Raw genomic sequence first — 14,044 nt, forward strand, 5'->3', positions numbered from 1 at the left:
ACGTATTCACATTAGTATCCCTATTATACTTACAAATAACTGAGAAAACTTTACTTTATAACATGCAAAGAAAATCATGCAACATTTAAACAGTACTAAGAAAAACAAATTGTTTTACTTACACTTAACTTTCTCCCTCATCTCCTCTCCTGAGTATTTTTCTGAACATTAACAACATGAAGCAGAGTATATGCCTTAGAATCCCCTACAAGTTTAACAAAGTCCAAGAAAATCCAATATTTCCAGATCCTCTTGTTCTATTCCTGTTCCTCTCCATCTCCCAAACCCCGTCTCTGCTTCTTTTCTAGTACACTCTCGATTCTTTTAGCCAACACCTGTGTTTTCTCCCTCTCTCAACCACTTTCTGTTGAAACACTGGAAAAGGTTTCACTGGCACAATCTCTATGTGGTCTGTATTATCAGAAGAACAGGGAGCAGAATCTCCTTCTGTTGCACAGCTCCCTTCTAACTTTGTTAACAATTCCTGTTGTGGAATACCAGTCCAGTTGTTTGTGCTTTCATAAAATTAATACAGTCTGTTCCTTCCAGCTTCTCAGGTATATCAGAAAATATCAGGTTTTCCTTGTGTGCTCTGTTCTCTAATTCAAAACATCTCTTCTTGTGCATTCTCATATTCAGCCAGCTCTTTCTTCATTTTGACCTCAGAGTTTTGCAGTTTTATCACCTTCTCTGAGCATCTGTTTAAAGCTTCTTCCATTTTCTCCAGCCTTTTATTGTTTGAGTTGATATACTCCATCAGTGTTTCATTTATTTCAGTCAGGTCTGTGTGCTGTTGCTTATACTTTCCTTGTGGTTACTGGAAGTCATGTCAGGAGCTTGTACTGCTTTTTGCTGAACAGCTACAGTACTTTTCCAAGTCAGTGTTTTTTGTCGCCTTTTGTAGATGATTTTCCTTCAGGTCCTCTGTATTCCTTTCTTCCTGGCATCCAGGCAGTGCACTTACTAGCCACTTACTGAAATGCACTCAGAAATCCAGATACACTGGCCTTCTCTGCAAAGTTTCTGTTTTCATACTGAGAGATCTAGTATTAAGCTGGTTCTCAATGTACAGCTATATTGGAAGTCACTCTTGGAAACAAATACTTTTTGAGAGAGACAAACTAGTGCTTAATCTTTCTTTGATTAAATTAAGAGCATCAGGGGCAGGTGGAAAAGGTGGGAAAAGACAAATCTATGAAAATCCCTGTATGGCATTTGCTTCCTACACCTCAAATAATTATTAACTGTATGCACTGACATCTACAAAAAGCAACACAAACATGAAAAAGATACACTGCTTCACCAGTGGTGTTCAACAACTGAGACTCTAGCTTCAGGACAACTTAAGAGACTGGAGATATGGCATGTTTAGGGAACTGTGTTAAGAAGGAATTAAAGATAGCACTAGCCAGCTACACTTTATACCACTGACATCCTGATACTGGAATAGGAGGGTTCAGGCAGGCCAGGAAGAGGAATGGGAAAGATCTGGTGTTCAGGCCAGCTTCTGGGATCCTGCATGCAGAAATTCCAAAAGTCAGTACTGCAACAGTGAATGCCGAAGAACATTCTGGTGATGTTTACAGAAGGACTCCACATGGTCTCAGAGGGAAATGGTGTAAAGCTCTGAAAGTTGGGCCAGTTGTCAAGAGCTGCCCCACAGCCAAGTTCCCAGAGGTTAAGACTGACAGTGATCCAAACACAGAATAGAGTTAGTGTCTTTCTTACAAACTGAAGGTAACATCAAGGGTCATTTTTTTCCTTGATGCCTCATACTAAGCGGTCCTTTTATGAACTGCTCGACTACAGGGCCACATACAAGTAAAGACTAAAGAGGAAAACTAAGACAACTGGAAAATTAGTTTTAAGGCAATGTGATAGGTCTTTGTCAACCAGACTTTTTAGGTAAAGAAAGACTTCCATAACTGAGGTTGTCCATGACCCACAACCTTTACACTGGGTAAAAATTTAGATCACTTATCCTGGTAGGACCACCTAGTAGCAGGTTACCTGACTTACTTCAGCATATGCAATACCTCAGTGGGAAAGAAAGTCTAGTGTAGGATTTGGGACCAATCTTCTATGCTGCTAATTTCAGGGACTTTAATCTTGGGTGAACCAGTGGCTCCTCTTTTAGATTAGCAAGTTCTGCGAGTATGACAGTATGGGTTTACTTTTACTTAGTTACAGCAACTGGGAAAACCAGTGACTTATTGGCCAAATTGGGAAAAATTGTCATTAAGTTGCCTGTCTCTTGCTTGGCCTTGAAGAAGACCCTGAAGATGAGGGAAAGGGTAGGAAGCATATAGAAGACTTGTTCCAAAGGACTGAGAGCATGTTCAATGTTAGAACACCCATGCATATGGAAATATTGAAATCTGTAGATTTTGGGAAGAGGTAAACAGGTCTAAATGTACCCCATGGCATGGCTAACCAGGAAAATGCCTGCAGATTTAGTTTCCAGTTTTGGGGGGTGGGACGTGGTCTACTTGGATAATCTACTAAAGACCTGTGAAATAAAAACTTGTGGCTGGTAGGTCCCAGGAAATCATGGTCAGACTACACAGCTAACAATATGTCCCTGCCTGGCTGTCAATGCATCAGATGACCACAGTGCTGTTTGTGTCCACTTGTAGCACATCTGGCTTCAAGACCAACCTGAATACCTTAAGTGCAAACATAACAGCCAACATTTCTTCCACAATCATGTCTTTGGTTTCATTCTGGCTGTTCCACCTTTCCTAAGCCTTCAGTGCTCCTGTCCGTACCTAGCACAAAGTCTGATAAATCTGTTGTCAGAGCTTGGGTAACCTGTAGTTTCACTACTGACACCTTCTGTCTATAACCCAATAAGACTAGCATCTGAACCCATTGTGGATGTCAGGCATGAGTGGTAGCACCCTCTGCAGTGGATGAACAAGGTGTCAAAACAGGTTTCTTAGTTAGTGATGGGATTTTCTCAGGTGTAATCTAGCAAGGGGAACCATCAGGATAGAGGATGACATGTCATCATGAGCCTTCAGGATGGCTCATGCTGTCATAGATTCTAAAAGGACATGCTTCTGAAGCATTTCTCCCCGGGCCTCCACTGAAAACAGGATCTGTGGAACCTAGTCGGACTTTCACCGTCAACAAATGTTAAATAAATAAAAAATAAATAGATGCCTACTGTGCAGCTTGACAGGAAAAAGCACTCAGCGATGAAATCTTTTCTTGGGGGAGATATTCAGCTGTCCTTAGTGTTCAGGACTGCACTCCAGCAAGCCTTTTCATGACAGGGGGAAAGACTTGGCCCAAGCTGGTTAGCTATGAGACAGTGTAGTCTGCAATATATAACAGCTCTTCATGGGAGATTATCTGGATCATGAAGTCACACAGGTAAAAAATGACTCCAGCAAGTCTTATTTAGCTTTTAGTGCAGATTTAAGTTCTTAGTGCAGGTGTTTGCAGTGCCAATATTTTTGTTAAGAAATAGAAGGTCAAATAAGACAGGGTCTCTCATAGCTTGAAAAGTGAGACACAGGTCACCTCACAGCAATCTTAAAGCTACAGAGTATAATAGCAGTTGTTCAAATCTATCTGGTTAGTTGAAGGATTTAAGACCTTTAAATTGCTTGGTTAGAAATCTTTGGGGCCTTTTCTATTGAACAATATGCTTTGATTTGTAGATAGCAAAGGGGGCACTGTAACCAATGATGGGTCAGATAAGGGAAGAGTACAGTGGTAGGGTGACTCAAAGATGTTTCCTTGGAAACGATCTGGACCAGATAGAAGGATATCATAGCTATGGTGGAAACATGATGATTGAATCACAAAAAGCTATCCACATAAGTACCGAGGCCTATTATTACCTGCCTGAAGAGGAGGAACATTTATAACATATGAAGTGGGAACAACCTTTCTGCCAAATGCTAGTAAATGCACTATTTTTATTTAGTTTGTGACAGTTTTGATAAATGATGTACCTGCATATTCCGGCCCTTGCTGGAGCGGTTTTCCAACAGTGGAAGGAGGACAACAGTGCCCAGTTTGCAGACATCAGCTAACTTGGTCAAGCATACTTTTAGAATATTGCCTTGGGTGTCTGCAAAACAAATGCTGAACAAGAAAAGGCCTAGCCAGAACTGATCCCTGTTCTTCCTAGCAACCCTGATGTGGATGCAAACTGACAGACTCACTGGCTTCTAAACAGACCTACTCTAAGGTTGCACAAACTTAGAGATGGAGGTGGAAAAGAAAAGTAAACTCACTTTCCCCCTGTCGTTCGACTCCATAATGCAGTCAATGTACAATCACAGTACTGATGCAGAAAAATGTCGATTACTGGAAACTCTCAGCCATTTGACTTTACAAGCCTCTCTACTCCTGACTGGGAAAAAGCATTGGTTTCTCACTGAGAATATCTGTGCTTGAGTGGGAAATCATACAAATTACATCTAGTCCATACAAATGTGATGAAAAGGGAACAAAGAAGAGAGCCCTTCAAGCAGGAATCATATGAGAAACAGCCATTGCAAAGTTATGGTAACAGTCCGCTCACAATTTTGGAATACACGAACACTTCACTGCAGGGTCACAATCCCTCACCAAATGAATTGCTAACGGGCAGAAGGTTGAATGGAAAATTACCCACTACATCGACATTAGTACTGCCTGAAAAATCAAGTGAACCTGAACCCCTAGTTTAGCATCCACATACCTCATTGATAGAATCAACAAGTAAATTTCACAACTTATCCTTGTTCTACCCTTTTCTGGGTCATCTGCACACGAAATACAAAGGCTAAAGACTTCCATTGTAATACAAGACTAGGTTTCCTAATATCCTCAGAGACCAGCAGCCTAGCAAGTACCTATGAACCTAAGGAATGCTGCACAGAAATTAGCAATGACTGAAATGCACACCATAGAAGAAAACAATTTAGACCAGCTACTGCACAGAAAAGGTCAAAAGGTGGAGGTGTCTCAATTTACATCAAAAACAATCACACGTCAATGCTAGCCAAGCAGTATGACACAACAGAGATCCTACATGTAGAACTCACCATAGGCAAAGTCGCTAACCATATCTTAGCAAGGTACAGCTCTCCCTCTAGGATCTAGGAAATCAATACCACTTACTTAAATGAACTTGAGTTACTTTCCATTTGACTCAATATCACACTCATGGACGATTTCAATTACCACACTATAAACTGGGTGGTACAATGATTCCTGGACTTTGTCAACAAGAATGCCATAGAGCAGCTAGTCTATATGCTCAATAGGGGAAGCAACATCCATTACTTAATCTTCAACAACATGGGGGAATGCTGCACTCCAACAAGTGTAAGGTCCTTTCTAGTTAGGTCAAACCATAATGCTCTCTCCTTCAAAATGAAAATAAAATCTGAGGCACAAGGAACTTTTAAGAAGTATTCCAAGACAAACTTCCTACTTTTAGGTTCAAGACCCTCTTTAACCAGAGTATAACACTACATATGCAGAGTTGTTTACAAAAAGAAAAAACATAAAACACCACTGTTGTGTGAGAGATGAAACTTTTAATTCAACATAAAACATGGGAAGCGCTTTCATGACTTATCGCTTCATCAGACCATTTAAAAACACAAAGTTAAAGCTCACATTTTAAATATAAAGCAATTAAATCCTACCAATCATTGTGTAAAAATTAATCAATTAATACAAAACAAATGAAGAATGGTACTACTGAACCTCACAATCTGAACCAATAGAATGAAACCTTAAAACTAACTAACCTATCAAAACTAATAAATTCCACACTAAATCTATCACAATTCATAAAATATACGAGTCCGCCCAAAAATGGGCGCAAATATATCAACCCATACTCATTGCATTAAAGCAATCCAATAATGAATCAACATGCTCTGCAAGCTCCTATCAAAAAAGCTGGATTACTATCCTGTCAGTATTAACAATAGCTCAGCACCACTAATCAGGCATCCATCAAACATCACCAATTTAAGACGAAAACTGTCTCTGAATATTAAAGAAATCTTTAAAGCCAATCAGGAAACAATAGCCTGTGGGCCTATCAAAATCTACCAAAACAGAATTTGTCCAATCAAAAAAAGAAACAGTTCATGTAGCTTTGTGATCACTGTATAAACTAAAGTAAAATCTATTGGGGCTGAAAATCACTATCTCTAGAGCTAAAGCGAAAGTGAAGGGCAACTATCTCCTTGTACATATTAATACATAAAACTAAAGCCCCAAGTAAACCCCATAATCACTCAAGGCAGACATCAACTCGTGCCTTTCATACATCTGCCCAATCCACATCTGTTTGAAATTGAACTGCTTCAAAATACCACTCAGTCCCTAATTATAAATTAATGATAAAAAGTACAGTTGTGTACACCTACCATAAATGCAGATGTTCGAGTGTCTTCACTGTTGCAGTCATGACCGTAGGGGTTCTCCCCTGCTGGCAGGCAGTCCCAGGTCGGCCAGAATCCCAAAGTCTGGGTCCGGCGTCGGCTGATCAACCATGCTCCCTGACGTCAGAGCGCCAGGAGTACAAAGCTGACAGCCGACGCCATCTTCTCCAGGTTTTCTTGCCCCAGATGTCAGGAGTCCCAAAATGAAAAAGGTCCCATAACCTTTGCAAATACACCTCAGAAGAATGGTGAAAAAAGGAAATACACAAAAGTAAAAATAAGAGGGGACAGGAGGGAGGGAAACCCAGACTGCAACAGTGAAGACACTCGAACATCTACATTTATGGTAGGTGTACACAACTGTACTATGTTCATCGTGTTTCACTGTTGCAGTCATGACTGTAGGGTAGAATCCCAAAGCTGAAAGAAAGGGAGGTGGTCATAAAGAGGAAGGGCGCTAAAAGGCCCTGCAAGACTGCAGAGGCAAAGCCTGCCCTAGACTTAGAGTAGAGAGGTAGATTGTAGTGCTTAGAAAATGAATGCACTGAACTCCAAGTTGCAGCTTCCAAAATATCCTTGGTAGGAACTCCCCTGAGGAAGGCCACAGAAGTGGCAGCAGCTCTGGTGGAATGAGTTTGTATACTCCCTGGGATTTGCTTTCCATGGTGAGAATAACAAAATCTGATTCCATGAGCAATCCATTTAGAAATGGTCTGTTTTGAAATGGCTTTACCTTGGGAACTGGAAGCATAAGAAACAAACAATTGCTCTGATTTTCTGATGTCCTTAGTTCTGTTCAGATAAAAACTTAGCTGTCTGTGTACATCCAAGGAATGTAAGATCCTTTCCCCTTTATTTTGAGGAGTGGGGAAAAAGGTTGGCAAGTGTATAGTCTGATTTAAAGCCACTTTGGAAACCACCTTAGGCATGAAGGTAGGATTAGTCCTCAAAGATATCCTGTCTTGATGAAAAATAATATAAGGTTCCACAGCCATTAGAGCTTGTAACTCTGAAACCCTCCTGGCAGAGGTTAGGCCTAACAGGATGGCTGTCTTCCAAGATAAAAACTTGATGTCAGAAGAAGCAGCAGGCTCAAAAGGAGGCAAGGTTAGTTTTTCCAAAACATAGTTGAGATCCCAAGCAGGAATAGGAGGAGATCTAGGAGGTCTTAAGTTCTTAGCTCCTTTAAGGAACTGTCGCATGAGCTGGTGGGAAAAGATGGGAGGGTCTGTATTATAATGAACAGAAATAGCAGAGGCATGTATTTTAATGGAAGAGAAAGAGAGACCCTTATGTAAGAGATCTGTCAAGTAAAGTAAAATTAAAGTAATGTTGGGAACAAGAGGATCAGAATCCTGAGCCTGCATCCAGGAACAAAATCTTTTCCATTTTCCTGCATAAGATTTTCTAGTGCTAGGACGTCTGGCTTCTAATATGACATCCATAACCTGCTTGGGCAGTAAAGAAGAAATTAAAGGCCCTGGATTAACCAGGCCGCCAGACTGAGAGTTCTGACATGAGAGTGTAGAACCTGACCCTGATGTTGAGACAGAAGGTTCGGAGACTGAGGTAAAACCCAAGGGGGCTCCAGGCATAGGTTTTTTAGAGTTGGATACCAAAACTGCCGAGGCCAATTTGGAGCCAGCAAGATGATCATCTTGGGCTTGTCCTGTTTTATCTTCAATAAAACCCGTGGAAGAAGAGGGAGAGGCTAAAAGGCATATCCCGAGAGGTTCCTCCAACTGAATGACAGGGCGTCCACTCTCCAAGCTTCTCTGTGGAAAATCCTGGTGCAAAAAGTCTGTAGCTGATGACTGAGATGGGATGCAAAGAGGTCTATGTGAGGACATCCCCAGACTGCTGTTATCATCTTGAATATTTTGGTGTCCAGCATCCACTCGTGTGGATCCGAAAGATGTCTGCTCAGACTGTCTGCCAGGAAGTTTTGTTTCCCTGGTAGAAACCGAGCCTGAAGATCCAGATTGCAAGATAGAGCTGTGTCCCATAGATCCATGGCTAGTCTGCAAAGGGGGTAGGAATGAGATCCCCCTTGCTTGTTTATGTACCACATAACTGTGGTGTTGTCTGTCCGTATTAACAGTTGTCCTGGTTGTAAAAGATTCCTGAAGGCCAATAGAGCTTTCTGAATGGCTAACCAGGTTGAATAAGGAGAAAATTACAGTCAGCTGCCTGTCGGGTGCCAGGATCCGCCACATAACGCATGCACTCAAGTCACTCCACAACAAGTACAAATATGACTCTGTCATTGTCCATGTTGGAGTGAATGACTTGAGACGTACCTCCCTGGACTACATGAAAAGAGACATGGAAGAGCTCTCGGATCATGTGGCCCAGGCAGGTATGACCCTAGCCCTGAGTAGCATCCTGCCTTCGCCCAGAATGATACCACAATATAAGGATAAAATGATTGACTTCAACAATTGGCTAAGCTTATGGTGTCATCATTCAAAGGGGATCCAGTATCTGTCTGCCTGGGATGACATGATTGACAGACCACGATGCTTTGCCAGAGATGGTCTGCACCTGTCGCCCCTGGGATTCAGGTTACTGGCTAAGGCTCTTGCCACCCCTATAGTGCCTTTTTTAGGCAAACTTCAAAGGACAAAACCACCACCGTAACAGGTACAAGCATGCAAAATCTGAAGGTAATGCTACTCAATGCTAGAAGTCTAAACCTCAAAATGCACTCTCTCGAGGCACTCCTAAAAATGGAGAACATCGATATCTGTGCAGTAACTGAGACCTGGTTCAAGGCTCCAGAGAGCACCCCTGCAATACCAGACTACAACTCTTACCACACTTTTCGGCCACCAAACCAGGACCGAAACACTAAAGGTGGAGGAGTGTCAATATTCACCAAGGATATTCACACCACCAGGCTAGTTGGCCAACACAATGTGTCTGAAATTCTCCAAGTGCAACTAACACTAGGTAAGACTGCAATCCAAATTGTAGCTTGCTACAGATCCCCCACACCATACCCCAAGATTCTCACTACACCTTTCTAAACATACTGGAAAATATTAAGATAGAACCAAACACCCTAATACTGGGTGATTTTAACTACCCTGCCATTAACTGGGAAAACTACTCATGTCCCAACACCTTTATGCAACGGTTCTTGGAATTCATAAATTCCAACGCCCTGGATCAACTAATCCATAGTCCTAGCAGGGCTCCAATATCCTAGACCTGGTCATTACCAACATGGGAAATCAATGCTCCATACCTATGGTCACCCCTCGTTAGACAGGTCTGACCATAAGCTAATCACCCTTAACATCCACATCCCACCCCCACCCCCCAGTAAAGAAACCACCATAAAAAACTTCTCCAAAGCCAACTTCATGCTACTCAAGTCAGAAGTGACAAACTTCATGACTCCCATGCAGACGGGAACTGAAACTGCTGAATCCTACACTAAGGCACTGTATGAGCACATCCACTCATGCATGAATCGTGCCATCCCAAATAGAACCAAAATGCCCTCATCCAAAACAAGGAAGCCAATCTGGTGGTCCCCTGCCATAAATAAACTTTACAACAAAAGGAAGAAACTTTTGCAGAAAAGAGGAAAATCCCAGGATGCAAAACACTCCCTTACTAGCCTCAGTAAGAAACTGAGATGCCTCATAAAATCCTCCAAAGCTAGTTACGAAAATAAAATTGCCAAAGATTCCAAAGACAACCACAAAGCATTCTATAACTATGTCAAAAATCTAAATGGCAATGCTCAGATCTGCTCTGAGCTAAAACAGAATGGCATTAAATATACTGATCCAAAGGATATTGCCAATATCCTGGCAGATCGATTCAGTGCCAACTTCACCCCCTCTCACCCCTAAATGGCCCATCTCAATACCGAAGATTGCCAAATTCCAGTAATAACGGCCACACAGGTACAAAACGCACTCTCTAAAGCCAAGAATACAGCATCCATGGGACCAGATGACATCCCGGCTGTGTACTACATGAACTACAATATGAACTGGCACCTCACCTAAGTGTCATGTTTAATCATAGCCTCACCTCAGGTTTCGTGCCCACTGAGTGGCAGAGCTACAGTTATCCCAATCCACAAGGGGATCCACCTTGGATCCCGGAAACTACCGTCCCATCAGTCTGACAAGCCTTATCTGCAAGGCCATGGAGCGTATTATCATGGAACTTATAAACAAAGACATTGGCAACCTTCAAACACTGGACCCCACCCAGTCTGGGTTTGTGAAGGGCGATCTTGTCTCCTGAACCTGATTAACTTCTTTGAATCAGTCTCCAGAGCCATGGACAAGGGTAAGGTGGTCCACACAGCCTATCTAGACCTTGCCAAGGCCTTTGACACCATCCCCACTCTGGAATCATAGATAAACTTACTAAGTTGGGCATTAATCCCTATGTCACCCAATGGGTTGCTAAATGGCTTACTGATAGAACCCACACTATAAAAGTAGCTGACTCCAAATCCAGCTCCAGACAAGTGACAAGTGGAGTACCTCAGGGTTCAGTCCTGGGGCGCTCTTGTTTGGCATCTACTTCTCTGAAGTACAGGTCAACACTAAGGGACTCTGGCTAACAAAGTTTGCAGATGACTGCAAACTGGGAGCCATTATTGAATCCCCAAATGATGTGGATACTCTACAAAAGGGCCTTACAGAAACAGATGCTTGGTGCCAGAGCCATGGGCTCAAGCTCAATGTCAAGAAATGTATTGTTATCCCCTTTGGGAAAAACATGTATCCATGAATTACCATATAGGTGGCAGTACACTAAACACAGAAAGTGTGATAAGAGACTTAGGGACACAGGTGGACAGTGGTCTCACCTTCGATAACCACATTGCCACAACAGTCAGGAAATCCTTCTATGTGGCACACCTCATCACGAAGGGCTTTTCATCCAGAAAAAGGAGGTCATTGTCCCACTGTACTCATCCCTCATTAGACCCATTATAGAATACAATGCCCCATTTGGTATGTACCTCTCAAGACATCTGCAACAACTGGAAAGGCCTCAGAAATACCCCACTAAAAGAATCACAGGCCTAAAGCAGATGTCCCACGCTGACCGCCTTAAAAAACTCCAGCTATACTCTGTCGCATGTCGTCTACTCAGAGGCGATCTCTGCTTAACATACAAGGCCATGTCAAACCCAGAGCTGTTGGACATGCTACACTTAAAGAAATCCCAATCCGTCAGAGCTACACGCTCCAGGGATCTAAACCTTGTCATCACAATAAACAAAACATGCTGGAGGGATAGGTTCCTGACCCAGAGACTCCCCAGACTCTGGAATAGATTGCCCATACATATCAAGCAGAGTGCCTCTTTGGACCTCTTCAAAAGGAACCTTGACAACTGGATGGGAGAAAGGAAATTCACCCCAGGGATCACGTCAGTCGCCCTGCTAGACAGGGGTCCAGGAAAGTAAATAATGTGGGAAGAAATAGCCAGGGAATTGTTATGGCTAGGCTTGTATAGGCCCTAGGGCTGAGAGCCTAGTACCAACCTATGAACCTATAACATTTCCTTTAAATTGATATGCAGGTGCTTCTGATCCTTTGTCCAAAGGCCCTGCAAACAATTGCCCTGAAAATGGGCTCCCCAAGCATAGTCCGAGGTGTCCGTGGTTAGAATCTGAGAGGCAGGAGGCAGACGGAAGGGCTTCCCTTTGTTTAGAGCACATGCCCTGGACCACCAAAGAAATTCCTTTTGAAGGCAAGGAAGAACGGAGATCAGTATGTCTAAACTGTGGCAATGCTGAGACCATACACTTTTTAGGTACCACTGTATTTTCCTCATGTGTAGTCTTGCATATGGCACGAGAAGGATGCAGGAGGCCATGTAACCCAAAGCCTGCAGGAATTTCCTTGCAGATAGATGAGTTAAAGTTGCCAAAGTTCTGAAAGTAGAGGCCAGCTATAACTGTTTTTTGGATGTCAGAAATGCCATCTGGGTTGTGGTGTTTAGAAGTGCACCCAGAAAAGTTATCTGTTGTGATGGTGTCAAATTCGACTTTTTTATGTTTACAGAAAATCCCAGGAACTTGAGGAGGTTCTGTACAAATTCTGGATGCTGGAGTAAGACATCCTTGCTGTCTGCCTGAATGAGACAATCATCCAGATAAGGGTAAATTTGAATTCCCTTTAGTCTGCAGTAAGCTACTACTGGAGCCAGGCATTTGGTGAAGACCCTGGGCGCAGTAGATAATCCAAAGGGCAGTGCAGAGAATTGAAAGTGCCTCAATCCGGCTTTGAACCTGAGGTATTTTCTGCAATCCTGCCTGATGGGAATGTGTAAATATGCCTCCTTTAAATCCAAAGTTACCATCCATGCATTCTTGGACAGCATTGGAAGTAGCTGCTGTAGAGTAAGCATCTTGAATTTTGGAACCTCTAGAAAGGTGTTCAAGACCGACAGATCCAGAATGGGTCTCCATGAATTTTGTTTCCTTGGGACTAGAAAGAGCCTTGAATAAAACCCTTTTCCCATCTCTGAAAGAGGAACCAGCTCTATGGCATTCATAGCCAAAAGAGCTTCCACCTGGTTTAAGGCCTCCGTCCATTGATGTTTTGGAAGGTCTGGCCACCCACTTGGCCTTGGCAAGATATGAAAATGGAATTTGTAACCCCTTAAAACCACATCCAAAACCCATTTGTCTTGGGTTATTTGAGTCCAATTTTGATAAAAAAGAGAGAGTTTTCCTCCGAGAGGGGCTTCCAGGGAAGAAGTTCCTGTAGCCCCACAGAGGGAGTCATTGAGTTTGTTTCCTTTGAGATTGTGACCTGTCCTCTCCTCCCCTAGGGGTGGAAGCAGTCCATTGTCTTGGTCTATAAGCAGCTTGTGATTGAGGCCTCCCTCTGGAATGTCTGTATCTACCCCTCTGAGGCCTGTCTGAAGTGGGAAAGGACCAATTTTTTGAAGGCCAATTCCTGCTAAATCTAGGAGGCTGTACTTGTAAGAAATCTTTAACTGTTTGCATTGATTTCGCCTTATCCTCCATCTTTTTAATCACCTCTTCAGCTTTCGATCCAAACAAAACATTAGGCTGAACAGGAGCATCCAATAATTTTGCCTTTACCTGTTCAGGCAAATTTTGTTCCTTTAGCCATGCATGCCTCCTAATGACTGTGCCAGAGGCCGCAGCCCTACAAGAAGCCTCCAAGGCATCAAATCCACAGTGTAAACCATGCTTCCCAACTTGTTCAGTGGCATGTAATAAGTCATGTAATTCCTTATCCTCTGCACAGGCAGAAATGGAAGTAAGCTTTTGTTTTAAGACAGACAATAGAAATTGCTGGTATTTAAACATATGAAACTGACAGTTTAAAGCCCTAATGGACAAAGTGGCAGAAGTGTACACCTTTTTGCCCCATCTATCTAAGGAGCGAGAATCCTTTTCAGTAGGAGTAGGATTTCTTGGCAGAAGCGGCTTTAGCTCCCTTAGGACCCTGAGAAATGGTTTCAGGGTCAGCAGAAGGGTTCTTGTATAAAAACTGATGGGAATCAGGAACCCTGTAATATCTATCAGGCTTCACAGGAGCAGGAGGAAAAGAGTCAGGGGTTAAGTTAGCCTCCGAAAAGGCATCATCCACAATATCCAAAACAGGAGGAATAGCCAG

The 14,044-nt window shown here is 42.7% G+C and overlaps 1 protein-coding gene across 2 annotated transcripts in view; it reads right to left on the bottom strand.

The window, feature by feature from the left end:
* LOC122798704 (zinc finger protein 260-like) overlaps positions 1–14,044 on the bottom strand; it is a 141,659-nt gene that overhangs the window by 45,797 nt on the left and 81,818 nt on the right. The gene's annotated exons all lie outside the window — the stretch shown is intronic.

Source organism: Protopterus annectens, chromosome 3.part1 (genome assembly GCF_019279795.1).
Source record: "Protopterus annectens isolate FY-2018-M chromosome 3.part1, PAN1.0, whole genome shotgun sequence".
Classification (NCBI taxonomy): Eukaryota; Metazoa; Chordata; order Ceratodontiformes; family Protopteridae; genus Protopterus; species Protopterus annectens.